The 27646-nt window shown below is 41.8% G+C and overlaps 1 protein-coding gene across 2 annotated transcripts in view; it reads left to right on the forward strand.

Moving 5' to 3' along the window:
* The window catches only part of BACH2 (BTB domain and CNC homolog 2), a 362077-nt gene that overhangs the window by 208981 nt on the left and 125450 nt on the right, over positions 1 to 27646 (forward strand). Inside the window, exon 1 of one of the 2 annotated variants that reach the window (XM_032650804.1) lies at positions 84 to 1443. The exons of the other annotated variant lie outside the window; for it this stretch is intronic. The gene's annotated coding sequence lies outside the window, so the exon portion shown is untranslated. Of the gene's footprint in view, positions 1 to 83; positions 1444 to 27646 lie in introns of those variants that run through there. 2 annotated transcript variants of the gene reach the window in all.

The following is a 27646-nucleotide window of genomic DNA, read 5'->3' on the forward strand; positions in this document are numbered from 1 at the left end:
GTTAGATCAACTGATTGTGCTCTAGGTATTTAAAAATTCACAGTTGATACACTCTAAGACAATTTGGCAGAAGTGGGGAAAGGTTGATTACCCAAATTCTCCCCATCCCCCAACCATACTCCAAACAATGTGGACTCCAGTAAAATTCCAATTTTACGTTCAGATATAGCCCTTCTTGTGCTACGAACCGGAGAGTTTTCCTTCAACTCTTCATGCTTTATCCCCCTTCAAAGAAGCTTCCCTTCAGATTCGTCTGGTATGGTGTTCGGGCTATGGCGTGGGTTGTGCTCCATATCTCTGTGCTTCCCTTTGGAGAGAGCTCGACTTTGGATCGGGATGAATCCTGACTCTTAGCCAAAATTAGGAAGGGCTTTGAACACTGAAAGAAAACCCAGATTAAAATTAAGGGGATTGTTAAAGGAGTCATCTGAGAAAGGTTGAAGGAATGCCACCCACAAACCTTACGTCAGTAGAAGAGAAAGTGTTTAGTAAACAGCTGCTAGAAGAGATTTTGTGTTTTAAGAATGATCCATATTAGGCATTGGATGTGGCGAGGTCTTAGCATCCTCTGTACAAGACTTAGGTTCTTTAAAAGCAGGTCCTTCGAAGTTCTTCCCTCTGCATCCCTTCTCATCCTTTTTGTCCTTGTATATAATAGGGACACAGTGGTTACGGATTTGAATTAAAATTTCTGTAGCTCTTGAGTGACAGATGAACGAATGTGCTCAGTCCAGGTATATATCTTGCCTTGTTCAGACAGTAATCGAAAGATGCTTTGGTAAATGCCCGCAATTGTATCGAATGCCCGGATTGGGTACTGGTGTGGGAAGTGGTCTGCAGTGCTTGGATCCTCCCTTGGAGACGGAGATGCTCATGTGGATAGTGAGAACTCAGTTCCTTGCCTTCAGTTTTGGTTTGACCTCCTTGCTTCCCTGAGGCACGGCGTTCGCTCGTCGCGACGGGCCCGTCACAGAAACCTAAGACTGTCCCTTGGACTGTTTGTGACACTGACTCTGAATTTCCCGTGACACGAACAGCCAGCATTTGTTGTAAAACTTCAAAAACTCACCAAGAAGTTTAGTTGGTTTGCAGTTGACATAGAGATTAACTTTCTCTAACCTAAACCAGTGAAAACTAAAACACTCCTCACCACATAAAAGTTTTGCTTTCGCTGTGTTCAGACCCCTCCCACCCTATCACAGCACAGTCATTTGGAGTCTAGCGTGGGGAGGTGTGGCTCTACCTCAGTCGTGGATGACCCACTTTTTCGTAACACTTAATTACCCGTGTTTTTACAACACTAGTCAGAGGTTCTGAGGCTCGTGGACTCTGATCCATTTCATCAGCGCTACTCTTCAGAAGGAGGTGTGAGCTCTGCAGGGCGTGTAGCTACCGGGGATGACAGCATTTCCTCTAGTTTCTGGATAATGAGCAAACACACAGGTAAAGATGCCTTTCTCAGCGTTGACTCTTTTCGTGTCTTCGTTATTTGGTGGAACTGACTTTTAAATATTAATCCTTACCTGCGTGTGTTTGCTGCTGTGCTTTGCAGAGGGCTCAGAGGAGCACGCGTTCGGATTGGTACCCAGGGACCTTAATGACTTAACTTTTCATGAAAAGTCTAAAGAGATGATAATAAAAAACAGACTCTCGTCTCTATCCTGTCTATGCCCCCAGAAAACATCCTCTTCCTCAGTTTTTTTTTTTTAATTTGCTCTCAAGGTGGGTGTTTCTCAACAGCAGCGGCTCCGCTTGGCAGGGAGAGCGTGTATGCGTTCATGCTTGGTGAGCTGCAGGCTTGGGGAGTGACTGGATGGAACAGACAGAGATGAAAATGCAGAGAAGGGAAGGGAGACAGCAAGGGGGTGTTGTGCCTTGGAGAGCGTTGGCCCACGGCTCCCTGAGAGCAGATTTAGGACAAGCGCTATTGCCCTAACTTTGGCAAAATCATTCTTGACAGCCTGCTCTGTTCTAGAGATGTTGACATTTCCGATGTCACTTTTGTTCATTAGAGGAACGTTTAAAACACCGAGCTTGTTGCAAAACGAAACGTTGTAGGTATCATCTGCCCGAATTTACAGAAATGTGTTTGGGGTGCGTTTCTTTGCTAGAAGCCGGTTGACAGGCGGCTCACAACAGGGCGGTGGCGGTGCCTGGTGGATCGCACATGCCACTGCGCTGCCTGCTCACCACCGTGGAGTCTTTGAAAATGCCCAGAGATAAGTCAACGTTGTTTTTTTTCCCTGAAAGTCCTGATACAGAAAAAGGATGAAAGTACAAACACTAACTGGAAAAAATGTCACACATTTTAGCTGCTTTGCATCCCTTGTTAGGACGAACCCTGGCTTGGGTTTTTTTTTGTGTGTGTGTGTGTGTGTGTGTGTGTGTGTGTGTGTGTTTTTCACATTTGTGGACTTGTACGGTAGGTGGAGCAGTGTGGGTGGCCCAGAAAGAGTAGCGGTTAGAATAAGATTTTCCATTTATTGCCCTTTATGCATGGCTAAAAATAAGATTCATACAAATCAGAATGTGTAGTGCAAGCACAATCACTGTTAATTCTGATGACTGGTTTGCCCACATCTTTGCATCTGTCTGGTAAGTGGTGCATTGGGGAAATAAATGTGTCTCCGTTTCAGCAGCAGCAAGGCGGCCAGGTTTGGGCGCTGTGTGTCTACCTGCGATAGTTTATCAGCATTTTCCCCTTCTGAAGGAAGAAAGGCACAACTCATACATAAACAAGGTGTGTCGCAAGAAATAGTGACGGGATCCTTGAATCTTTTGTTGAAGCGTAATCGCCTTGTTTGAAATGCTGTCTTACAGCATCCATCTTCTCGGCTCATTGTTAGAAAGTTGTGCCTTGTTGACTCATAGAACAGCAAGGGAGGGATTTCTTAGCAGTGTTGCGGAGAGATGGGAACCCTTTTGTTCACATAGGGACGGGGTGGGGGGTGGACAGCGGCAGGGAAAGGCCTGCTGTGGACACAGACGTCGGAGGGGCAGTTAACTGAGTAAAAACTCCCTTCATCTGACGGCCAAGTCTCCTGCAACCACAGTAAGTGGTAACGTGTCGGCTTGTGGCTACAAGAAACACCAAAGAGAGGTGGTGTTGGTGTTCACAGGGAAATTTGCACCTCCGTGATCCCAACGATGGTGCTGTCCCTCTTCTACTGGCTGGGTGGCTGTGACATTTCCAGAGAACGAGAACGTCTACAAGCGTGCTAAAGCCTTGCAGTTTGATGTCATTTGGGAAATAAGATGAGTCAAGAGAGGAGTCATTCCAGAAGCTTCTGGAAACTGATGACTGCAGATCACGTTCCCCACTGGTGTCTCCAACCTCAGCAGATGGTGAGGCAGGGTAGTTAAATTGAGACAAGAGCTTTGGGAGAAGGAGGACCCAGCCTCAAATCTTGGCTTAGCTACCTGTTGACCTTGATCTAGTTATGGAACCTCTCCTGGGCCTGGATGTCTTTCATTAAAAACTGCAGCAGGGGTAGTGCCTACCTCATAGGGTGCTGGTGGGGAGCCAGTAAGATCACGTACGTGAAGCGCAAAGCGAGCCTTCAGTAAAAGGTTGATGGTGATGCTTGTATGTTGCATCGTACAAATGTGGTGGAGAATTTCAGGGCGTTTGTGGGGTTCCCCGCTCTGCTCAGAGTACAGATTTTGGAATTAAATGGACACAAGGTCAGCCTCTTGTTCATCGTTTCTCAATCAGAGGGCTACAGGTCATTTCGCAAGTAGTGTGGCTCTTCCTCAGCTGCTGATGCTCTCCAGGGGCTCGATTTTTTATTTTGCCATTAAATTAGCACCACGGAAGCCTCTCTTTCCTCTGAAGGTGAGCGCTGTCTTGTGCATAATCAGTTATTTTTACCTTTTCACTGTTTTTTATTTAAACGTGGATATTTCAGTTCTGACATCTGTGCGTGTTAATTGTAATACCTGCTGATGTACATCATGAAAGAGAGAGCACTAATGTTATAATCAAGGAAGGTTTTAAATATTTCAGGTGGGAATGGGCAAAACTTGAGGAGCAGTTAGCTTCCATGGTGGTCTAATTCCCTATAGACAATATCACATCTGTTATCACATCTGATCGATCCTATAGATAACCAGATGCTGACAAGAAGAAAACAATTACTGTTTCTTCTCCTTTTTATTATCTTTTGCAAATTATTTTGTTTAATGTAATGTACACCTGCCCTTCTAGGAGTCTTTTTCTGCCCACCAAAGTTTTCCATTAAATAAATACATTGTATATTCCATCATCGTAGGTATCACTTTTTTGGTTAACCTTTAGTATTAGATGCTCAGGAGATCACATCAGACTCTTGAGCGTCCTCCGTGACCTTCCTGGGATGCAGTTTCTTCATTTATCAAATTAGTAAAGAAATTATGACTGGACCCTGACTTGGCCTCACTTGGGACCTGGCCAGAAGTGATAAATGAGACCAGTAAGCTAAGGAATTAAAACGTGGCGCAGGTATAAAGCAGTGATGGCTTGCTTTTATCAATGGATATATTTTGCTAGTTTAAAATTTTTTCTCTCCAACTTTTACTTTTCATGGTCTGTCCTACCACCCCAATCACAGCAGATACAATCTCTGAGTTGTAATGTATATGTTAACATCATCGTTGGATCTTCTGGATCTTTCGCGTTAAGACACATCAGTCTGGTGGGGTGCAGATATTCCTCAGGTTAACTACACCAGTAAAACCTTTCTTACACTGGAACGGTACCCAGGTTCTTGCAGTGCATCCAGACAGTGCTGTTTTTTCCTTTTTTTTTTTCTCCTTTTCCTGTTGAAAGAAATGGAAGAATGCTTTTCAGGCAGAGCAAATCATTCTAGGTGACTAACAAGTTCCTAGCATTGCAGATACAGCCTTAGTCCCCTCCATGAACACACTTACTCCCTATTATCTTTGCCTGTCTTATTGCACTTTGCCACAGACTGAAGTGTCTGTAAAAATCATAGGCAAGGGCTTCCCTGGTCGCGCAGTGGTTGGGAGTCGGCCTGCCAGTGCGGGGAACGCGGGTTCGTGCCCCGGTCCGGGAAGATCCCACATGCCGCGGAGCGGCTGAGCTCGTGAGCCATGGCCGCTGAGCCTGCGCGTCCGGAGCCTGTGCTCCGCAACGGGAGAGGCCGCAACAGTGAGAGAGGCCCGCGTACCGCAAAAAAAAAAAAAAAAAAAAGAAAACATAGGCAAAAGAAGGTGATAAATTAGGCTCTGACTGTGATTTGCTACCACACCTTCTAAGGAATGACACAGATTCTGAAATTCATCTCGTTGGTGTACCGCCTACTTCTTCCTGCAGAACCGCCAGTTTTACCTATCCTTCATGTGCAGTTTGAGGGTACTGGCCGGGCTGGGCTCATTATTCCTTTGGTTGAATGACGTAAAGCATTTGCAATGGAGATTTACTCTAATGATTGTATTTTAAGTGATGTCCTCATTGCCGGTTTAATGCATTCAGTCATGGAATGCTTTAGAGTTATTGCTAATGGATGAATCCTCGGGAAAATTGGCATTTTCAATAAGATTGACATCTGGAGTGAGAAGTAGAAATCTAATGAGAGCATTTCAGCCGAGGTTTGTAATTAGGGCTGAATGGAGTAAATTTGTCCGCGCACACCCCAGAAGGGTACCGTGGAAGGTGGAGTTACACACTCTGCTATGAATGAGGCGTGAAGGCCAATGGATGGGTGTCAGGCCACGACACTGTTCAGTATAAATGATACTGTCACCAAGTGCCGCACCAGGGTATCAAGGGAATTCCACTCCAGTAAATTACATTACTTAGACAGACCTGAAGACATTGTGTCGGAATGGGAGGAGGGAAGAGAAGGCTGTCGGCGCCACGCGGAAGGTATTACATCACAGCTGGCTGCAGGGGTGGACATCACCTGTTTCCATTATACCTGGCGGTTTTATATTCTCCTTTGTTAATTCGTTTTCAGAGGTTACAAATGTGTACATGTGAAAGCACCTCGTGTCTCCTGGGGTATAGGTTTCAGTTGACCACAAGGGAATAAATATAAGGTGACTTGTATAAACGGGTTAGTGCTGGATTCCCTTTCTTGTCATTTGTAGCTGGTGATACTAGATGTTCATTTCTAACCTAGCCCTTGTCTTATTTTCTTTTGGTGACAGTCCTACATACATTATGAGGATGTTATCATCCTTCTCTCTGTGACATTGTTTCTTTTCCAACACCCTGCCTTCATAAGAACATTCGTTTCTCTCATCCTGTCCTAACATTTTTTCCCTCTCATCACCTTGCCTCCCGAAGGGGGCAAACAAATTGACATGGCGCCTAACAGTTCATTTCCTGAAGAATTCCAAGTTAAGAACAGTTGATTCCTAGAGTGCCGTTTGTGGAGAAAAACTGTTTTTTCGCTTCTTCTATTTTCTTTTATCCCCCCCCCCCTGCAGTGAAGTGAGGCCACCTTTTGGGGGGGAAATATTAGGAGGAGAAAATAAGAGCATCAATTGGACCCCTGCCTCCTTGGCCACTGGAGGTGTTCTGGGCACTTTGTCCACTTTGATCTCCAATGCCACTTTGTCCACTTTGACCTCCCTAAATAAACTTGCTAGAATTTTTTGCCTTTGTATTATGTTATTTTGATGGTAGTATGTGCCTTATATCTTATATTTTCATTTCATGAATGACATCGATTGGGAGATCCCATGTGTTTTGCCATTGGCCCTAATAATACACATGTGACATATTTCTTTGTCCCGGCTTCTTGATGCAGCATGCTATCAAGCTACATCTTTTGAGTTTTTCTGAGTTGAATCCTGATGGAAGGTGTTTAACGGCATCTAAAATGGAGCTGGGTTAGATGCTCCTCCAGTCTGTAGAGGTTCCTTTGTTCTTGCCTACCTACCCATGTTTGACTACATTCTCTTGTTGTTTTTTTTTTAACATTAAAATTGGAAAGGGAGAAAAGGGGAGCTCCTTAGGAGAAATAGATCTATGGAGAATTGTGAGTATTCATTCAGAAGCTATTCTTAGTTCTGAGAAATATAATGAACTTGAGCTTTGAGTCCTGCTGAATCTCCCATTAATGATCCCACCACCACCACCACCTCTCCTCTTGAATATGCTTTCCCCAAAGACTACTGGTATTTTTCCTCTAATATTCTGAATGGAGTATCTTCCAAGGAAAACTCACCTTGGAAGGCATTGAGTCCTGTTGCCCAGCAGGGCAAGCATCTAAATTTACTGGATGATTCTTAATTGTCCTATGAAATGCTTCTATGTTGCATTACCTGGAAGTCTGCGGTGTAGAAGAAACTTTTCCGTAGATCTCGATTTACTTGTCAGAAGTCAGCCCATTAATGTTAGCACTTCACTTACATGATCATTATGGTGTTTCCAACTGAAAACAGCTGCCACACGCTCCGTGTTCCCCAGTTCCCAGTGCTGCAGAAAAAGGGACTTTTGTTCTGACTTGATGAGGGAAAAAATGCAAACAACAACATCAGCCCTACCACCAGAGATCCTATAAAGACACGTTCAAATGAACAATAAAGCCGTTTGTTCACAGATGACATAAGGATATAAGAATTTAAACAATAAGACCTCTTGTGAAATGTGGCCGAATATGCACCACGAACGTTGTGAAGTGCTCTGTCTCAGGGAAGCCAGTTTTTACACGGGCTTCAAAAAACCCATTAACGTATAAAGCACCTTTTAAAAAAGAAAAGAAAATCACTTGTCTCGCTATAACATTAAAGCAATTTCTGTTCTAAAGAAAGCTAAAATGCATTCATTTAGATAAAGTACATGTGCTCTAATTTATAAAAAATACAGTACTCTATTAGGGAATAGGGTGCCTCTCCCCTCCTCTGCCTGAAATGGGAAATCCATCATTTGATCAAGACCCTTCTCCCTCTGAATGATATTTATTTCTTCGAATGAAAAAGAAAATCCTTTAAATCACTTAGATTCAAGATGAAATTTTAAGGCTTGACAGTACTTCTGTAAATCCTCCGACACTGGTGGAACACGGGGAGGGAATAATCCTGCTTTAAAGGAAATTTTTTATTAAAGTTACTTTCATTTAAACCCTATCCCTTTTTGGCCTTGCACCTGTGAGGAAGGCTTGGTATATGTAAACCCCAGCAAGGCAGTGGCAGGAAGATGCAGAGATTTCCTTGTCAGCTTGGATCAGGTCTCTGATGACGCCCCCAGATTATTTGTTTTGAAGATTCTGATGCTTAAAATGTGACCCTCCTACTTCAATAAAGCAAAAAAAAAAAATGTTACCTTCCAGGAAAAGTAGGGGGGGAAAAAAAAACACAATTTAACTGGCCAGAGGTGCTTGTTGAGCTGACTTAGTATTAAACCCTAAAGATTTTCAAGTACTTGCAGACGGATATATGTACAGCATCCTTTCAGAATCCTCTTAATTGAAGAAATGTTTCATCTCTATCTCTGTTGACAGAGAAGATTGCCTACTGATAATTGCTTTGCTTAAGTGTCTGATAATATGCCAGGAATGAGAGCATTCTGTGTTAGGTCATCTTTAATTATGCATGTGCCACCTGTCAGCTCTAAATCAGTACCAGATTAAATCCTGGTGGAGTCAGTTTGGGGAGGGTTGGAGGCAGGCTGGGGTGATCTCTTTTAGAAACAACAAAAATACAGAGTAGTAAACATGGCTTATAACCTGCAGCTTTTTTAAGGAGCCTCGTCTTCATTGTTCTTGGGCAGGAATAAACTCTTGGTACAACTGAAAGACGTTTGAAATCTCGCCCAAGCTACCTCAAGTGGCGATAAATTGCTGCGAGAGAGGATGGTAGTCCCATCTGTTGCATTTCCTTTTCGCTCCCTCTCATCGTTGTAAATGAGCCAGGGAAAAGCTCAGAAACATTTTTTATAAGCTGCGTGAGGACAGGAAATATGTTAATGATGTTAGATTTCCTACATTCCAGGGTTGTTGTTTTTTTTTCTGTAGTTGGTTGGCTTTTTTAGAAGGACAAATGTGGGTTGGAAATAATGCTTGTTACCCTCTGTCAGCTTTCGGTAGTTTTATTCTCACTTTTCAGGGTTGTTTGGGACTTTCTGGTGGGATGTTTAGTGTTCTTTACTGAAGGTTTTGTTCTCTCTTCTATCCTTTGATAGCATGGATTTGTGAAAGGTGTTTCTCTTTGTTCCCCTGTCAGAGGTTACAGGGAAGCCTTGAGATATTGGGCGCTTTTTACAGGGAAGGAGGTTGGATTGACCAAGGGGCTGAAGGCCGAGAAGCGATACACGGAAGGGAACAGCAGGTGTGTGAGTGATCACGTGGTGAGTTTCCCAGTCTCCCCAGCAAAGGTGAGGCTCCTAGCCTGACTGCTCTCCAAACTGAGAAAATTGCCTCTGTAAGAGCTTGTGAATAATAACCTTAGAAACAAGAATTTGGAGATCCTGAAATGCCTCATTCCAAACACTACTGGCTAGAGACATTGAAGAGAAAAACAGGTCAGCTGAAAAAGGGGTGAGGACCTCCACCTCTGTGATGTTCTATCTAGCACCATGGTCCAGCTCATGGCTCTGAAGGACCCTTGGCTGCCTTCTGATACTGGAGGAACCAAATTTTTGACAGTAAATTTGAAGAGGCACATAGACTCCATGAACAGGGATCGGCATTGAAGAGGCCATCAGAGAGTATGTCTTAAAAGCAGTGGTTGAAGGAACTAAGGAAGGTGAGCCTGGAGAAGATAAAAAGAAGGAGACACACAGTAGCTGTACTTCGATGCATGAAAGACTTGGTTATTCCAGAAAAAGCAGAACCGGAAGGTACAAGAGAAAGCAATTTGGGCTCAGAGCAAGAATTTTCTTGCAGCTAGCGCTAGCCCACAATAGAACCGGTGGTCCCATTTGGAACAACTAACCCCCTTCCACCCCCCATCACTAGAATGAGAATCGTTATCTTTTAGGGCCATGTTTGGGAGCTGTTATAGACAAGACTGCAGCACTGCGTGGCAGCACAAACCAGGTAACCCTAATGTTATTTTGAAGGATCAGAGTCCCCATTCCATGCAGAGTCACAGTCAGGATGACCGTGGGACATTAGCCCCAATCTCTATGCGGTTCCTGGTTGGTCTGATACTCAGCCTTCATCTGCCCACAAGTTACAGGTTGAAAGCGGGGAAGGGAGCTGGCTACTTCCCCCAGGAGTCCATACAGTGAAACAGAAGGAGCCCTGGATCACATCCCAGTTCCCGTGCATCCTGGCCTCTTGCTAGCTGTGTGACTGTGTGAGTGGCTCCCTCAAAGCTTGGAAGCCTCCGTTTCTTGCCATGCAAAATGGAAATAATAGTGTTCACTTCACGGAGTTGCCGTGAGGCTTAAGCTATGTGCTGCCCATAGGTGGGTGCTTGCCCAGAGCCCCTGCTCCACCACTGATGACCTCTGACCTCAGGGCTGTCACCGGTACAAGGGACAGAACTGCCTTCCTTGCAGGGTAGTTGTGAGCTGGACGACTGAGTAAAATGTCACATACAAAAATAAAATGCTGCATATAAAAGTCCCCAGCACACTGCCTGCTACAGAGCAGATGCTGGTCTTGTCAGCTTAATCTCACCCTCTGGACCTGGGGAGACTGGGAGAAGGTGTCCTCTCTCACGCATCTCTGCTGGTCAGGTCCTTGGCAGGTGCTCTCTGACCTTCCCCAGAGACCTGGCCTGATACTCACCGGTCTCCTGTCACCTTGCCATCTCACCATCGAGCCACCTTCTCTGCTTCTTCTTTTTTCTTCCTCCTCTATTTCCTTCTCTCCTAATCCTCTTATCTTCTTTTTCTCCAGCTAACTTCGCTCTGTGCATTCTGGGTAGGATTATTTTGGTGAGCACAAGCTCTAAAGTACTATTTTCGGTAATTTTTTGTTACTGAAAACAAGAGGTGTTAGGTAGCTTTGCAGGGGACGGGGCGAGGCCTTTCTCATTTTCTTCTGAATTTGCTTAAATTTATTTTTTTTAATGTTATCATTTTCCCGTTCTCCCCTCCCTTGGGCTTATAGTCGTTAACTTGCCAGACACACAGCAGCTGAGTGTCTCTGTGACGTGGCTGGAGTTGGGAAAGTGTCCTTCACGGGGAACCTCACCCATATGTTAACTCAGACAGAGCAAACTGCTGAATAAAGAGCCCCAGCGTGCCACCTTGATCTTCTTGGTCCCATCCTTTCCCATGGTAAGGGGGTTGCTGAAACAGAAAAAGCGACAGGCAGGGGTCGGGGTGAGGGGGTAGTTTCAGCCATTTTACTGACTCAGAAATTGGAACCCTGCCATCCAGATTGAGGCATCTCATCCATCTAGCCATCCATCAATCCATCCATCCGTCCATCCATCCCTCCACCCACTAAATATTCAGGAAACAGGTCCTTATCTAAGACCCAGCATAAGGTCCTGGGCAAACATGAGGCGAGTGCTAGAATCCCTGCCCTCAGCCTTCCTCCTGTCTCCTCTGCTATTTGAGCAGGTGGAACAGTGGCTCGTTTCATCTATATTTCTGTATTCCTGCAGTCCTCACAGGTCTAGTTCAGTAAATGCAGGAGTGACGGTAAAAGCTGTGCGATGGAGGGAGGGAAAGAATGAAGGAAGGAAAATCATCAGAGGAAGAAAGGAAGTCTCTTTGTATTATGTGTAGTGCCAGACATGTAAATTGGTGCACACTCTAAGTGCAGTTTAATGATTGCAACGAGAATCCAGGGAAGCATCGCTGCATATGGAAATTTGAATAAAATTTCCAGGGAAGTGATGCTAATTTCCTCAGCTACATAGAAGTCAAAATGAAAGCCATGCGTTCTCTGAGTACATCCCCTAGAACACGCATTTCTCCTGATTTTTCTCCCACTAAGCAATGTAGCTTTTTATTTAGCAGAAGGCTGCAACTTTACCCCTCCAGTCATTTCTGGTTTTTCAATCAGAAAACTGAATTCTTTCTCTTCCAAGGAAAGTAAAGAACAATCTGTTTCTCCCCCGTCGCACCCAGCCACCTTTTACCTGTAGTGTTTCTTTGGGGCCATTGACCTGGTGGGAAGAGGGTGGCTCTTAGTTCTGGGATCAGCCTATGACCCAGCAGCTGCCAAAGGACGTGCCCATTTCCCTGCATCTCAGCGCCGCCATGGGAGGGACGGGAGGAGACTGCCTGTGTGCACCCCTGGGTTGTCCCGCGACAGTCCCGCGAGAAGAGATTTATACAAAAGCACCTTGAAAATGCAGGTGTTAAATGTGTAAAGAATTTTATCGCGAAACAGATGTCAGCTTGATTTTTCACAGGACATTTATGTCTTTCTAAAATCTTAGCACAGCCCCTGAGGTCATTTGCTGTCTGCAGTTTTGTCAACTGACAAATTCCATTTCAAAGAAGCTTGCGGTGCCCTAAAAGAGAAGTCAGTTTTTTCCTTTTTTCCAGAAAATTCTCTGGACCTTTGTGTTATTCGCAAATATGCACGTGATATTTTTTTCATAAGCCAATGCAAAGATATTGGAGCTTTAACCTTCCACTGCCCTGGTTTTCCACACCACCTGGTTTCTGTTTTCAGTGCCCACCATGCTATGCAGCGTTGTGTAAAATCTCAGTCCCCACCCTCAGAGTTCACCGTCAGGCAGAGGGTGTACGACATACACAAATAGCTGTGACATAGGTAGCAGGTAACGGGTGCCAATCTATCTGATAGGTGGAGTCGGGAATAAGGGCATCTCTGGGAGAGGTAAACTAGCCTTTTAAGCAGGATAAAGAGAAAAAGAAAAAGCAAGACAAATTCGAGTGTCCTTAGTACTGTCTTACCATATAATATCTTACGTTTGTCTTATCCCTCTTATTATACATCACAGGACCCTGAGGACAGGAACTCTGTGATTCATCGCTACTATATTTGGTGATGCCTGCTGTGAGCTTACAAATAGTAGGTCTTAGGGAATGGTCACCTGAGCAAATATTTTCTGTATCATCTCATACAAAATTTCAAGCTCAAAATCAATACCCCCGTTTAAAAAAAACCTCAGTAACTTAATTCTGTACATATATATGGCATTTTGGGCCTTTCCAGAATAAGTATTTTTTAACTACTGGGGAAGAGAAACAAACAAATGCTGACTTCAGGAGGAATTCTAGAACATAGTCAGAATAAGGAAAGTGATTTTGTTTACACTTGAAGTATAAACCAAGTGCAGAGAGATTTCCAGAAACTCCCTGCAACAGGAAAAGTGGCTGCTAGAGGACCTGTTTCCAGGGATAATCGGGTTTCCCTTTTGTCAGGTTTAATTAGATAACAGAAGCTCCTTTTACCCAGCCATCTATACAGTACGGTGATCTAGCCACTGACATTATACTTATTGGAGATGTCCCCACTCTTTACTAAAATTCATAAGCTCTGTTAGTGCAGAAATATTTGTCAAATCCTTTGATGTATCTCCAGGTACTATAACTATCCTTGGCATGTAGTAGGTGCTTAATAAGTATTGGCCAAATGAATGAATGAATGTGTCAAGTCCTATGGTAAACTCTGGGGCTAGAATGATGAGTAAGATATAGTCTTTGCCCCAGGAACCCCATCATCTAACAAGGAGGACAAACATATGAAGACAGCAATTATTGTAGACTGTGGAAAAGTAATGACAAAGCTAGGCAAAAAATTATTCTCTGTGATTTGTGTTATCGTTGTTGTTATTACCTTGAAACAAGAAGTATCAAAGAACAGTCAGTTTTTATCACTTGTCCTGTCCGTTTGTTTTACTAACCTTCGTCCTAAATTGTCAAGTTTCCTGGGTGATAGAGGGTCATGATAAGCTCCAAATGCAATCCTTGCTAAAAGGATGCATACAGAATCCAAGTGAACATCAGACTTCCAAGGTCAAATCCAGTGGCCTCGTAAGAAAAGACATAGCTGGTTTGCAATTGTTTTTTCCAGAATCCTTGCCAGTCCACTTTCCTTTGCAATCTCTCTTCCTCTCTCTTCCCTCTTACAGGTTGGTGTTCCATAGCTACCTGAAGAATTTCACCTACCACCTAAGTACTGAGAACTTGACTATAGCTTATCTGCAGGCCCAACTTCTCTCCAGTGCTTTATAGCAAACTGCCTACTGGATTTCATATGCCCTCTGTCCAGACTGGAACTCGTTATTTCACCCTCCCATTCCCTCTGACAAGAATAATCCCTTCACTTCCACCCATCAGACAAGCCCATGAGTCATGCTTCCCCTTCGTGCTCTCCATCCAAGGAGTCTCCAGATCCATTAACACAACTTGCAACCTCTCTGATCCGGGCATCTCTTCAGTCCTCACCCACTGACCATCCTATCTGCAGCCTTTCCCCCCTCCTCTCCTCTGTTGTCCACAACGAAGTGATCTTTCTAAAACACAACTGTGAATCCATGCATTCAAAACTCTTCGATGCAGCCTGTAACCTCTTATAACCTCCTGCATGTCTGGCCCCTGGAAATTTCTCTAGTTTCATCTCCTGCCACTCCACCTTTATTTCTAAATTCCCAGGCTTTTACCGTATTGCCTGGGTTCAATGTGTATTTACTGAATGAACCAATAAACCCAGAGCTGAGCACTTACATAGGAAACCTAACAAGTAAAAGCAGAGGCAGGAATCTGTGTGATGTGTCCAAGAGAGGAGACCAGTAGCTCAGAGCTGGGGAGCAGGAGATATAGCTGGACACACGCACGCACAAGCCACTCTTGCCCTTTGGCCACACTAAACCATTTGTGGTTTCTCTATTACCCTGTGGTTTCACAGCTTCACACCCTTGCCGTTCTCTTGGACCCTCTCCCCATCACCCACCTGTCACACCTGGCAGGCCACCTTCTCTGTGAAGTGGCCTCCAACCTAACCTCCCTCCAGATAGTCTTTCAAGACTGAAAGTGCAGCGGTTTAACTACCACCCTTATACTTATTCTAGTTTTGGTAGGTCCCTTCATTCCTTAGGCTCACTCCTCTCACTGACTCCTGGGCTAGTCTGTTTTCTCACTCCTGGGTCACTAAGTTGTCCTAACTGTGCCTGGAATCCACCCTACCCTCTGCCACCAAATTAATCTTCATAAATATCAACTTAGCCCTTTGCTCCAATAACATTTGGTTTAAACACTCAGGCCTGACTTTCCGGGTCCTTCACGCTGCCTTCTCACCCGTCCTCCCAGATCCAGAATCATGTACCCAGCTGTGTCTCTACCTCCCCTGAGTCTAAATCCCTTTAGTTGTGAGGTTTGGTTTTTCCACAGACATGCCCTTCCTTCTCTCCACTCTGGGTTTATTGCTTTGTTCGGTAAGTGTACATCGAGCCTGGCTGGGAGCTGAGCACTGTGCTAGGCTCTGGGAACACAGAAAATAGAAAATAAAGCATCCTCCGCCCTGCGGGGGCTCTCAGTCTATGGAAGTCTATAGTCATAAAAGCTAACAGCATAAAAATTCAGTGAAGGAGAGACAGAATTGTTTGGGTAGCTGTCACATTCTACCCATCCATTAAGATCTATCCGAGTCGATTTTTTGTCCAAATTAATATTTCTCTTTTATACACCTTTATTTTGACATTTAATCACATACGGACTCATATTGTTGTATAAGCATCTCCTGCACATGTGTCCTACTTCCACAGGTGGATTTTAAGTGTCTTGAAACGAGGCCTATGTTGTCTGTGTTTTATACCAGCTTTATCAGTTTGAACTTGCTGTGTAACAAAATACCCCAAACATAGTGGCTTAACAAACATTATTTCTCACAATTTTGTCAGTTGGCTGGGCAGTTCTTCTGGTTTGGACTGGCTTGATAGGGGCTAAATGACCCAGTATAGCAGTAGGCAAACTGCAGCCCACAGGCCTGCCACCTGTTTTTTAAAATAAGGTTTTATAGGAACACAGCCCTGCTCATGTCGTCTGTAGCTGCTTTCACGCTACAACAGAAGAGTTGAGTAGTTGTGACAGAGATCATATGACCCACAGCTTTAAATATTTACTCTTTGGTCCTTCGAGAAAAAGTTTGCTGAGCCCTGCTCTAAGACAGCCTCACTTATTTGTATTTCCAACAGTTGGCGGGCTGGTTGGTCCAGGGAAGCCTCACCTGGGATGACTCAGCTCTATTCTCTGTGGTCTCTCGTTTTCCAGGAGGCTATCCTGGAATCCTTTATGTGGTGGTGTCAGGATTCCAAAAAGTGGCAAGAGAGGGCAAGCCCCAATATGCAAACGTTTTTCAAGTCTCTGGAAGCATCACATTTTTCTGTTGTCCCTTTGGTAAAAGTAAGTCCCAAGACCACACCCAGAGTCTACTCGGGGGACTACCAGGAGCCTGTATTCAAGAAGGGAATGACTGCAGCCAGTTTGGAAGGCAATCCACCCGACAGCCCATCCTCTCCCAACCACCATTCCCCTCGCCTCCGGCCCCAGTGCTCAGCACTGAGCATATGGTGGGTCCTCCATACGTGCTTGCAGAATTGAATTAAAAGCACAAATTGACTTTTTGGTGGAAGAGAGTAGGACAAATAGTTATTGTGACCCTCTCATAGGCCCTGGGATTTAGTGATGAACAAAGCATACAGTTCCTGTGCTCGGGGAGCAGGTAGCCAAATTCAGTTCTGTGTGGCCTTCCTGTCTAGCTGTGAAGTGGACTTCACTCTTAAGATTCCTGCTAAGGATCTTTGGTATTTAACTATGACTCTTCCATCCATTTGTTATCTCCTTTCTGCCCCCTCTACCTACCCATTATCAGGACTTCTCCAGCCTACACACGGCTTGCTTTAGGATGCCCTGCTTCTAGCCTCTTCCTCCCCCTTCCCTCTGAGCATCAGATCCTCCCAAGGCCTCATTTTCATGAGTCTACTCCTTGCTCAAAAGCCTTATCTATCCACCAACTAGAGCTCAGACTCTTTAATATCCTTAGCAAGCACCTCAACACAGTCCCAAACTCCTCCTTGTCTAGATTCCTTGCCCTTCTGTGAATGCACACTGTGTATCTGTATGTCCATTTCCAAATGTGCCTTTTGAGATGCTACCCATCTGCCAAGGCCAGACCTAGGTGTCGTCTCCTCCATGCTGTCTTCCGGATTGCTCCTATTGAAAATTATTTCCTCTTCTGCACTCACAGGGTGCCAAGTTTGGAATGTAACTCAAATGGCGTATGTCACATAATGTTTGGCATTTGATCCTGCCTCATCCGTCTCATGCATTGCACCCTCCTTGAGATTAGGGATCAGGTCTTCTGGATTTTCATTTCTTTCTGAATGCTTTGCACAAGGGAGACTTTTAGTGAAAGCTTGTTTTATGAATAAATGAGTAACTGACATTTTACCATTTCCAAACACCTTATCTGCCATATTTCTAAGAGGCCATTGATTTAAATATAATATTTTGTGTACCACCAAGAAAGAAAAAACATACCAGAGAAATGCAAATCAAAACCACAATAAGATATCACCTTACACCCGTCAGAATGGCTATCATCAAAAAGACAAACAACAAGTGTTGGCAAAGATATGGAGAAAAGGGAACCCTGTGCACTGCTGGTGGGAATGTAAATTGATGCAGTCACTGTGGAAAACACTATGGAGATTCCTCAGAGAATTAAAAATAAAACTACCATACAATCCAGCAATTCTACTTCTGGGCATTTACCTGAAGAAAACAAAACACTAATTCAAAAAAATATATGCATCCCTACCTTCACTGCAGCATTAGTCACAATAGTCAAGGTGTGGAAGCAACCTGAATGTTCATCAATAGATGAATGGACAAAGATACACACACACACACACACACACACGCACACTGAATATTACTCGACCATAAAAAAGAATGAAATAGTGCCATTTGAGACAACATGGATGGACCTAGGGAGTATTATGCTAAAGGAAATAAGTCAGAGAAAGACAAATACTCTATGATCTCTCTTATATGTGGAGTGTAAAACACCAAAGAAGCAAAACAAAACACAGATGGACTTACAGATACAGAGAGCAAATAGGTGGTTTGGGTCTGGGGGGGGCAGTGGTGTAGGCAAAAGAGGTGAAGGGGATTAAGAGATACAAACTTCCAATTATAAAATAAATAAGTCAAGAGGATGTAATATATAGCATAAGGAATATAGTCAGTAATACTGTAATAATGCTGTATAGTGACAGACGTGTGGTGATCATTTAATAACTAACATAATATTGTGTGTCAACTATACTTCAATTTTTAAAAAAGGAAGAAAGACCAAAGTATAATAAGCTATCAATTTTAAGGTATATCCTAATTTTTGAAATATCAATATTATTATGTGAGAAAATGTGCATCCTAGAATCAGTAAAATACGTAATAGTAAATCTAATTCAGATAGATACAAGTATCCAATGAGATAGTTATAAAACACCTAAATGTGCTGGGCGTTAGAATCTCACACAGCCATGTAAGAAAGGTAGTGTGGGTAGTAGTATTCCCATTTTACAGAGGGAGAAAGTTAAAGTTCAAAGAGACTGCAATACATATTCAGAGTAAAACAGATACTGTAAACAAGGGAGCCAATTCTTATGGCCGAGATACAGCTACCTTCCTAAAATCACCTGCGGATATCAAAACCCTTAAGTCAGCTCTAGATCTCATTACCGACATGTGCCATTTTCTTTCTTTTCAAATTGTATGCACGTCAGTTGGCCTTTCCGTTTGTTTCTCCCAGCTGTGTTGTCTTGTCATGTTACCCCAGGAACATCCTGTCACTTGACATAACGTAATGTAATGGTATGTGATATTTCATGCTGCTTAGCAAAAATTAGAATGATTGTTGGATGCTTAGATTTTCTTCGGTAGTAATTAGCAGGCAGAATCTCTCTCACACCCACCCATAGGAGTTTCTCAACCATCCATTAGCCTCAAAATAGTAGAAGGCTTTCCAAACCCAACACTTCACTTAATTAATTACTTCATCTGACAACCTCCTTTTGGATTTTAGAAACACTCTCCCGAATTTACATCTAAGAGACAGCAATTTTTATTAGTAAGTTTAAATATTTGCGGCACTTTAGAAGGAGTTGGTATGTGCAGATTTTGACTTATGTAGACATCAAACTGACTTTCCGAATAGGGACGTTGAAAACTCTTTCCTACGTATGTCTGGTTGTATTTTCATTTTACTCAGATTGCTAGGCGAAATAAGGAAAATGCAAGAGGAAGCGTCTCCCCAGATCAGCAGGAACTGGAGAGAGTTCAGGTCTTGGCAGAGTCAATTCAGCCTTTCATCCGTCCAAGGGAGACGTGTTGAAATCCCCGCACTGTTCTCAGGATTACTCATACTTTGAGTAGCTTGTCGATTTCTTGTCACTGCATTTTTTAAAAAAAAGCAGTTGGAGAGAGGGAAAAAAGTCCAGAAGACTAGCCAAATGATAAAAAAATAAGATCTGTGCAAGAAAATTAAAAGAGGTTGTTTAGCTTGGAGAAGAAATAGTGGAGTTAATTTCTACCTTCAGATACATAAGGTGTTTTGTTGTTGTTGTTTTGGTGAAGAAAATAGCAGTTTAGCTATACCTTATGACCACTAAGCATAAAATAAGAGGAAATGGACTTCAATTTGTGTTGGACACGTTACATGGTGGCAAAGTTCTAAAAGTGGTTCCCAAGGAATACCACAGTGAAGGAGGTGTCTATTCTAAGACGTTTAGGATTCACTTGCCTAAGTGGATAGGAGACCAAATTAGAAAATCTCTTAAGGCCCCTTCAGCACTGTGATTGAGTTAATCTCCTATTTTCATAACTGTGCCAAACAACTTTTGTGTGATGATTATCAGATATGTCCTATAGCTTCTCTCACTGGCACATGGGTAAAGTTGAAGATAGCACACAGTACACCCTCATGAGAAGTTAAGATTACACAGTCCCCAAGTCCTTATATAATATATATGAGGACTAGACTTTCTGTCCTGTAGGTCATGTGTGTGACTCATGTTCCATGTCACACACATGTTCCATGTCACATCTTAAAAGACGTTTGGGCACTTGACCTTTTCAAGAATGTTGCTCCTGAAAATATCCCCTTTCTTTTATGTATGATTAGTTTCTCCCTTTCTGCTCAGTCTTTCCCATGGACATATAAAATCTTTAATATTGCCCAATGGGAGGGAAAAAAAGTTCTTATGCCACACCCTCTTCTAGCTTCTACCTGACACTACTGCTCTCTTTCACACAAAATGTCTTGAACTTTTTGTCTCTAGGTGTTACTTCTACTCCCTCATCTGACTCTACTATTCCACCAAAACTGTTCCTATCAAGGACCTCCTAGTTGCCTCATCTTCTTCACCCCCTCAACAGCATCCAACACAGTCAACCATTCCCTTCTTTCTAAAATCCACTATTCTCTGGACCTGCATGACAGCACGTTTTTCTGGATTTTGTTCTTCCCGGTCACTACTGCTGTCTTCTCCTCTGCTCCGTATCTGAATTGGTGTGTCCTGGGGCACAGTGCTAACTTTCACTGGTATCTCATCTGATCCCCAAACTTCATGGTACTAAATCCCCAATTTGTATCTCCAGCCCTGATCTCTCCCCTGAATATCAGGCTCATATATCCAGTGATGTACTTGACATATCCACTTGGATATTTCATAATCATTTCAAACTTACATATCCAAAACAGAACTTAGGCTTCCAGTTTTTTCATGTATTAAGATCTTATGAATTCTCAAACAAAGATTGTCAAAGAAGGAAACAAACCACCATGAGTGAAAATCAGCACAAACAACAAATAATACTTTGATTACCCCTTCCCCACCAAGGACTTTGGATGTTTAAATTATCAGATTAAAAAAACAAAAGGACTGCCTCTATATATTTTAATTATTTATTTATTTACTTACTTGGCTGCGTCAGGTCTTAGTTGCGGCACGTGGGATCTTCATTGCGGCTTGTGGGATCTTTTGTTGCAGCACACAGGCTTCTCTCTAGTTGTGGCATGCGGGCTCCAGAGCACATGGGCTCAGTAGTTGCATCACGCAGGCTTAGTTGCCCTGCGGCATGTGTGATCCTAGTTCCCTGACTGGGGATTGAACCTGCGTCCCTTGCATTGGAAGGCGGATTCTTAACCACTGGACCACCAGGGAAGTCCCTATTCAAAAATTTTTAAGTTAAAGATAGAATACAAAAATTAGCAAGCAACAATGGGCTATCACCAAGCAGTTCTTAAAAAGAAACAAAGAGAACTTTTAAAAATGAAAAAAGTAATTCACTGACAAAAACATAAGTGGACATGTTCATTTGTAATCGATGAATTCATGAACTGGAAAATAGAACTAAAGTAGTTTCATACAATAGAGCACAGATAGATGAGGAGATGGAAATATAAGGAAGAGAGGCTAAGAGTGTGGAGGGCAGAATAAGGACTAACGGGCTTCCCTGGTGGCGCAATGGTTGAGAGTCCGCCTGCCAATGCAGGGGACATGGGTTCGTGCCCTGGTCTGGGAGGATCCCACATGCCGCGGAGCGGCTGGGTCCGTGAGCCATGGCCACTGAGCCTGTGCGTCTGGAGCCTGTGGTCCGCAACGGGAGAGGCCACAAGGGTGAGAGGCCCGCATACCGCAAAAAAAAAAAAAAAAGGACTAACATAAGACAATTCAGAGTCACAAAAGGAAAGAATATGCAGGATGGAGATGAGACAGTGGAGAATTTATGGCTTAGAATTTTCCAAATAAGGTGAGAAATATGGATCCACAGATATAGGAAGCAATGTATACTAGGCATACAAGTAAAAAGGCATACCTAACTTTTACAATGTAGTAAGACTGAGGATCAGTGAAGACAAAGTTTTACTCATAAAAGGAGAAAACATAGATCACACCCACCAAAGAACAATACTTATACTGACCACAGACTTCTCAACAGCAATAATTGAAGCTCAGAGACAGTGAAATAATGTTTTCAAGGTTCTGAGAAAATAACTTTCAACATAAAATTGTGTACTCAGCAAAAGTAACTTTCAGAAACGAGAGTTGAAATACTGTTTTCATAAGAGGAAAACCTACAAGAGTTTACCAGTAGCAGACGTATATTGAAGGAATTTCAAAGATATACCTCAGAAAGAAGGACAGGGATAGCAAAAGAAAAGTCTGAGATACAGGAAGAAATGATAAGCAAAGAAATTGGTTAACATGTAGGTAAACCTAAACAAATATTGTTGGTTTGAAGTAATAATGTCTAATATAGGGGAAAAGATAAACTAAAATACTGGGTAAAACTCCACATATACAAGAAAGAGCTATCAGAGTTAGCATTATATGGTCCTTTTATTGTTCTGAAGGAGATTACGATATTAATTTTAGATTTCAAGGGTAACTGTTAAAAGAATAGAAATGGTATATAGCTTCCAAGGCAGTTTTTTTTAAAAGTCAAGCAAGGATAAAGACAAAAATGAAGCGTAGAAAAAGGAGGACAAATAGAAAGCAAAAGTATATCAGCTATCACAGTGTATGTAAACTTTCTGGCTAAAAGACAGATATAGTAAAATTAAGATTCTTTAAAATAATAATAATTCAGCTCTACAGTGTTAGAAAATACACACCTAACATGGAAGGACAAAATAAATGGATGAAAAAATATATTCCAGCAAATGCTACTCAAAAGGAAGCTAGGGTAGCTTTATTGATACCAGTCAAAATAGACTTTAAAAAAAAAATAGACTTTAAGACAACATTTTTTGCACAGGGAACTATATTCAGTATCTTGTAATGGCATAGAATGAAAAAGAATATATATGTGTAACTGAATCACTTTGCTCTACACCAGAAACTAACACAACATGGTAAATCAACTACACTTCAATTTTTAAAAAGTAAAAGAAAGTAAGAAAAGGCAACATTATTAAGGATAGAGAGTTTTAATTCATTGGAAAAGATATAACATTTCTAAAATAGCCTCAAAATATAAAAAACAAAAATTGATAAAACTGTAGAGAAATTTCTCATGTTTCTCTAAGTTATTGTTCGGTGAAGCAGACAATAAATAATGAGTAAAGGTATAAAATTTAGGCAGCACAATTAAATAGCTTGACTCATGGACATAAGGACTTTGTACCAAACAATTAGAGTACATGTATTCTTCAGAAGGAAGAGCTATAAAAATTGACCTCATACTAAGCCACAAAACAAGTCTCACCAAATTTCCAAGGCTCACTATAATAATGACCATATTCTCTGATCATAATACAATTAAATTAGAAGTCAGTAACTAAAAGACACCCACACACACACAAAATCCCCCCCTATATTTGGAAAATTTAAAACATTTCTAAATAACTCATTGCTCAAAGGTATCATAATGGAAATTTTTGAATACTTAGAATTGAATGATAATGAAAATATTACATATCAAAGCTTGTGGGATGCAGTGAGACTTGTACTTAGAGGAAAATTTATAGCCTCAAGTGCTTTTAGCAGAAAAGAAAAAGTAAAATTTAATAAGGTAACTTTGAGAAGGTAGAAAAAAGATAGAGAAAACAAGGGAGGATGAATAAAGATGGGAACAAAAGTTAATTAAATTGAAAATAAAAATACCACATAAGGGATCAACAGAGCCGAAGTTGCTTCTTTGAATGAGGTTCATAATACAGAGTTTTATAAAAACGCAGATAGTAAGTATTTTTGACTCTGTTGGCAATACAGTCTCTATCGCTCAACTCTGCCATTGTAGTGAAAGCAGTTACAGATATGGAAATGAGTACTGTGGTTCTGTGTCAGTGAAATTTTATTTACAAAATCTGGTGGCACAGTTTTGGCCTGCAGATCATAATTTACCAACCACTGGACTAATGTAATGGTATGACAAAGTTTACTATTAAAAATAATGACAGGGGCTTCCCTGGTGGTGCAGTGGTTGGGAGTCCACCTGCCGATGCAGGGGCCACGGGTTCGTGCCCCGGTCCAGGAAGATCCCACATGCCGCGGGGCGGCTGGGCCCGTGAGCCATGGCCACTGAGCCTGCGCATCCGGAGCCTGTGCTCCGCAACGGGAGAGGCCACAACAGTGAGAGGCCCGCGTACCGCAAAAATAAAATAAAAATAATAATAATGACAAAGTTTGGCAAAGTGGCTGGATATAAGATCAATATACAAAAATTAGTTGCATTTTTATACACTAGTAACACAGAAAAGTAACTTTAAAAATGTTTTAGTTTACAGTAACAACAAAATTTTTAAGTACCTAAGAATAAATCTAACCAAATTTGTGCAAAACTTAAATAAATTTAAACTTTATTGTTTAATCTGCCTTATTCTGAGACCAGTGGTTTTCAAAGTTTTGGTCTCAGGACCCCTTTACACTTCTTTTTTTTTAAATTTTTATTGGAGTATAGTTGATTTACAATGTTGTGTTACTTTCTGCTGTATGGCAAAGTAAATCAGTTATACATATACCAACTCTTTATTAAGATTATTTTCCCATATAGGTCATTACAGAGTATTGAGTAGAGTTTCCTGTGCTATACAGTCCCCTTTATTTATACTCTTAAAAATTGCTAAGAACCCCAAAGAGCTTTTGTTTATTTGGGTTTTATCCATATATACTTACCTTATTAAAAATTAAGACTGAACATTTAAAGTATTTATTAGTTAATTTAAAAATAAAAATAATAAGCCCACTTACATGTTAACATAAATAACATATCTTTATGAAAAAACGAAATCTTTCAAGACAAAGACAATAGTAAAAAGAATGGCATTGCTTTATATTTTTCTAAATGTCTGGCATAATAGAAGACACTGCTATAAGACAGTTGGATTCTAATATATGTTTCAGTATTCAGTCTGTTGTTATATGATGTTTTGGTTAAATTAGATGAAATTACACCTCACACAGACGCATAGTTGGGAAAGGATGGAGCATTTTAGTAGTCTTTTCAAACAGTTGTGTATACTCTTCTTTGATACTGCATCAAAAGTTGACAAATGGTAACTTCCTAAAGGTTAGTTGCCATGCAGAATCTAAAACCATATCAATGAACTTTTCATACTCCGTTACATTAAAATGCATTCATTGGTCTGCTTTGCATATTGAATGGATCTATTACCAAAGCATGATTTTTTAAGTCCATGACTGGTTATTTGGAAAAATATTGATTTACTGAGTTATACAGATCTTCAGAATGGTGACGGATTTCATTTTACAATGTCCAGAAAGTTCACATGTTAAAATTACCACCAATCGCATCAGAAAAGTTTTTAAGTTTGGGGAAGCTGTCAAGCTCATAGTAGTAGATACACATTTTTGAAATACCTGCTTTGTAGAAGCTTGAATTTTATCATTGGCAACAAATTCTGCCAGTTGTTTTCCTTGAAGTAACAGCTTACCTTTTTCATTTTCAAGAAAATATCAGCCAGGTACCTAAATCTGAATAACCATTGTTCATCAGGCATTCTTTCAAGCAAAAATGTTGTTCCATGAAAGCTGTCATTCAACTTGCAACTCAGAGAAGCCCACAGATATTTTTTCCTTGAGACAACAATCGTACCTCAGTGTGCAACAAAACTTCTTTATGCATGTTTGTCGCACAGAATGTTACAATGACGTGTACTGAAATGTTGAGATTTCATATAAATTTAATACAAATAATAATTCTTACTGCTTGTTCAAGTACATTCTTAAGTGAAACTAGCATTTTGTTCTACTGTGCATGTCTGGTGGTGAAGAACTAATACAGTCAGGGCCACTGCCTGTGTCATGCTGAGGCACCGGCAGTTTTACCCACTGTTACATTTGCACCATCAATGCAAATGTCAATGTGTGAAAAAAACAAATAGCATCTTAGTATTATGAAAACAGTAGTGACTTCACTGACTTTCTGAAACGGTCTCAGGATCCCCAGGGGTTCCCACAGACCACCGTGGAATCAGTTGCCATAGACCTTCATGTGGCTCTCTCCTTCATATCACTCAGACCTCTGTTTAAATGTCATGACCTCAGAGGGCCCTGTTCTCCGTAGCCCCCAGTGGCTCCCTAACATATCACCCAATTTTGCTTTTATCATAGCACTTATCACTATTTGATAATGTACTGTTTATTTATTTATGTGTTTAGTATCTGCCTCCCCTGACTGGAATATAAGACCTGAGAATGTAGGGACCTTGTCTGTCATGTTCAATATAATAATGGTGTCTCCAAAACCTAAAATAGTATTTGGCATGGATGGAGTTGATAGATGTTTGAGGAGTGATTGAATCCCATTGAGACGGGGCACAGGGAGTTGGGATTCTCATCATTTCTCACTCAGATGGCCTCATAGCTGTAAATAGCTCTTTTGCGCTCACTCTGGATCCTGTGGATAATAACGGAAGGAACTTCTGAGTTCTGCAGTTTTACATGTATTAACTCCTCACAAGAACCCTGAAACCTAGGTATTATTTACCACCTTTTACAGAAAAAGCATTGGAAGGTCAACAAGAACTGTTTTAAATATAAACATCTGATAAGCATTAGAGCCAAACATTGAACTCGTATCCTTCAGCTTCCTCCCAGGTGAAACAGTAGCTCAATGGATGCCCATTAAGATATACTCATAAGGATCGCTCAGAGGGCCAAGGTTTCAAGAAGTGGCTGCTAATGATGAGGCCGTAGTCATTCAGAAAGTGTGTTTGTTAGAGGGAATTTTTTAAATAATTAAAATTGAAACTCTGAAGTTATAACAAATGAGCAGCAAATTTTCAAAATTAACTTCTTTGCACATTTTAGAGATGTTTACCTCAACCTTTAATTCCCAAGAAACCATGGTTTCTTCAGTCTTGGACCCCCAGGTTCATGATCTTTCATAGGAACTGTAGCAATGGCAGATGAGCATGGAGTTCTTGTGTTACGTTCGTACCAAAGATCTTTCCTTTGTCCTGCTTCCTGGCTGGAGCAAATGTACAGTAACATGTGATAACATGCATGTTAGCATGAAGACTTAAGCCTGAACCTAATCTCAGCTATTATATCTTTACTTCCTAGACTATGTCACAGAGAAGCTATGACTGAATATTTAGGGGCCACACAGAAGTCAGCAATGAACATGGAATATGAGTCCAGCCTCCTGTTGTCTAGAGAGATGCTCTGTTTGCTTCAGGTTTTATGTGTAATCTTTAATACCAAGGAGAGACTTACCAAGAATCTTTCGAGGGAGCTCCTAGACTAGCCCATTAGATACCAAGAGATACGGAACCTTTGACAATCAATTCCCTAAGATTGTGTTTGCTAGCCCAGAGAGGTATAACTTTTTAAAAATAAAGTGGAGTGCCAGCATTCTATCCAAATTCTGTTTTAAAGGCTGCTTGTGAGAACTCAGGCCCGCTCACCTGCAGGGGTTAGTGGTGTGAATATAGTAGGCACTGGTGGCGGGGCCTTTCTTTTCCACCCATGTGAAAGTCCACAATTATCTATTAACTTAAGTGCACCCTCAATTAGAATATAAATACTCATAGGAACATCAGGAGAGGTTATAAGTCAGTTACAACTTTCTGAAAACGAATGTGAGCTCTAAACACACAAAGGTGCTCAGCTTTACCAAGGAAACTGGAGGGTGAGAAGAATAGAAGGGAAGGGAGAAATGATTTGTGAAAATGAGGTGCAAAGTAAGAGATTCTGTCCAGCAGAAGAGCACTGATATCCAGAAGACAGAAGGAGGGAAGGGGGACTTCTCTGGAAGAGCCTTTGCTTGCTTCAGGCATATCTAGGG

This window comes from Phocoena sinus, chromosome 12 (assembly GCF_008692025.1).
Source record: "Phocoena sinus isolate mPhoSin1 chromosome 12, mPhoSin1.pri, whole genome shotgun sequence".
Lineage (NCBI taxonomy): Eukaryota > Metazoa > Chordata > Mammalia > Artiodactyla > Phocoenidae > Phocoena > Phocoena sinus.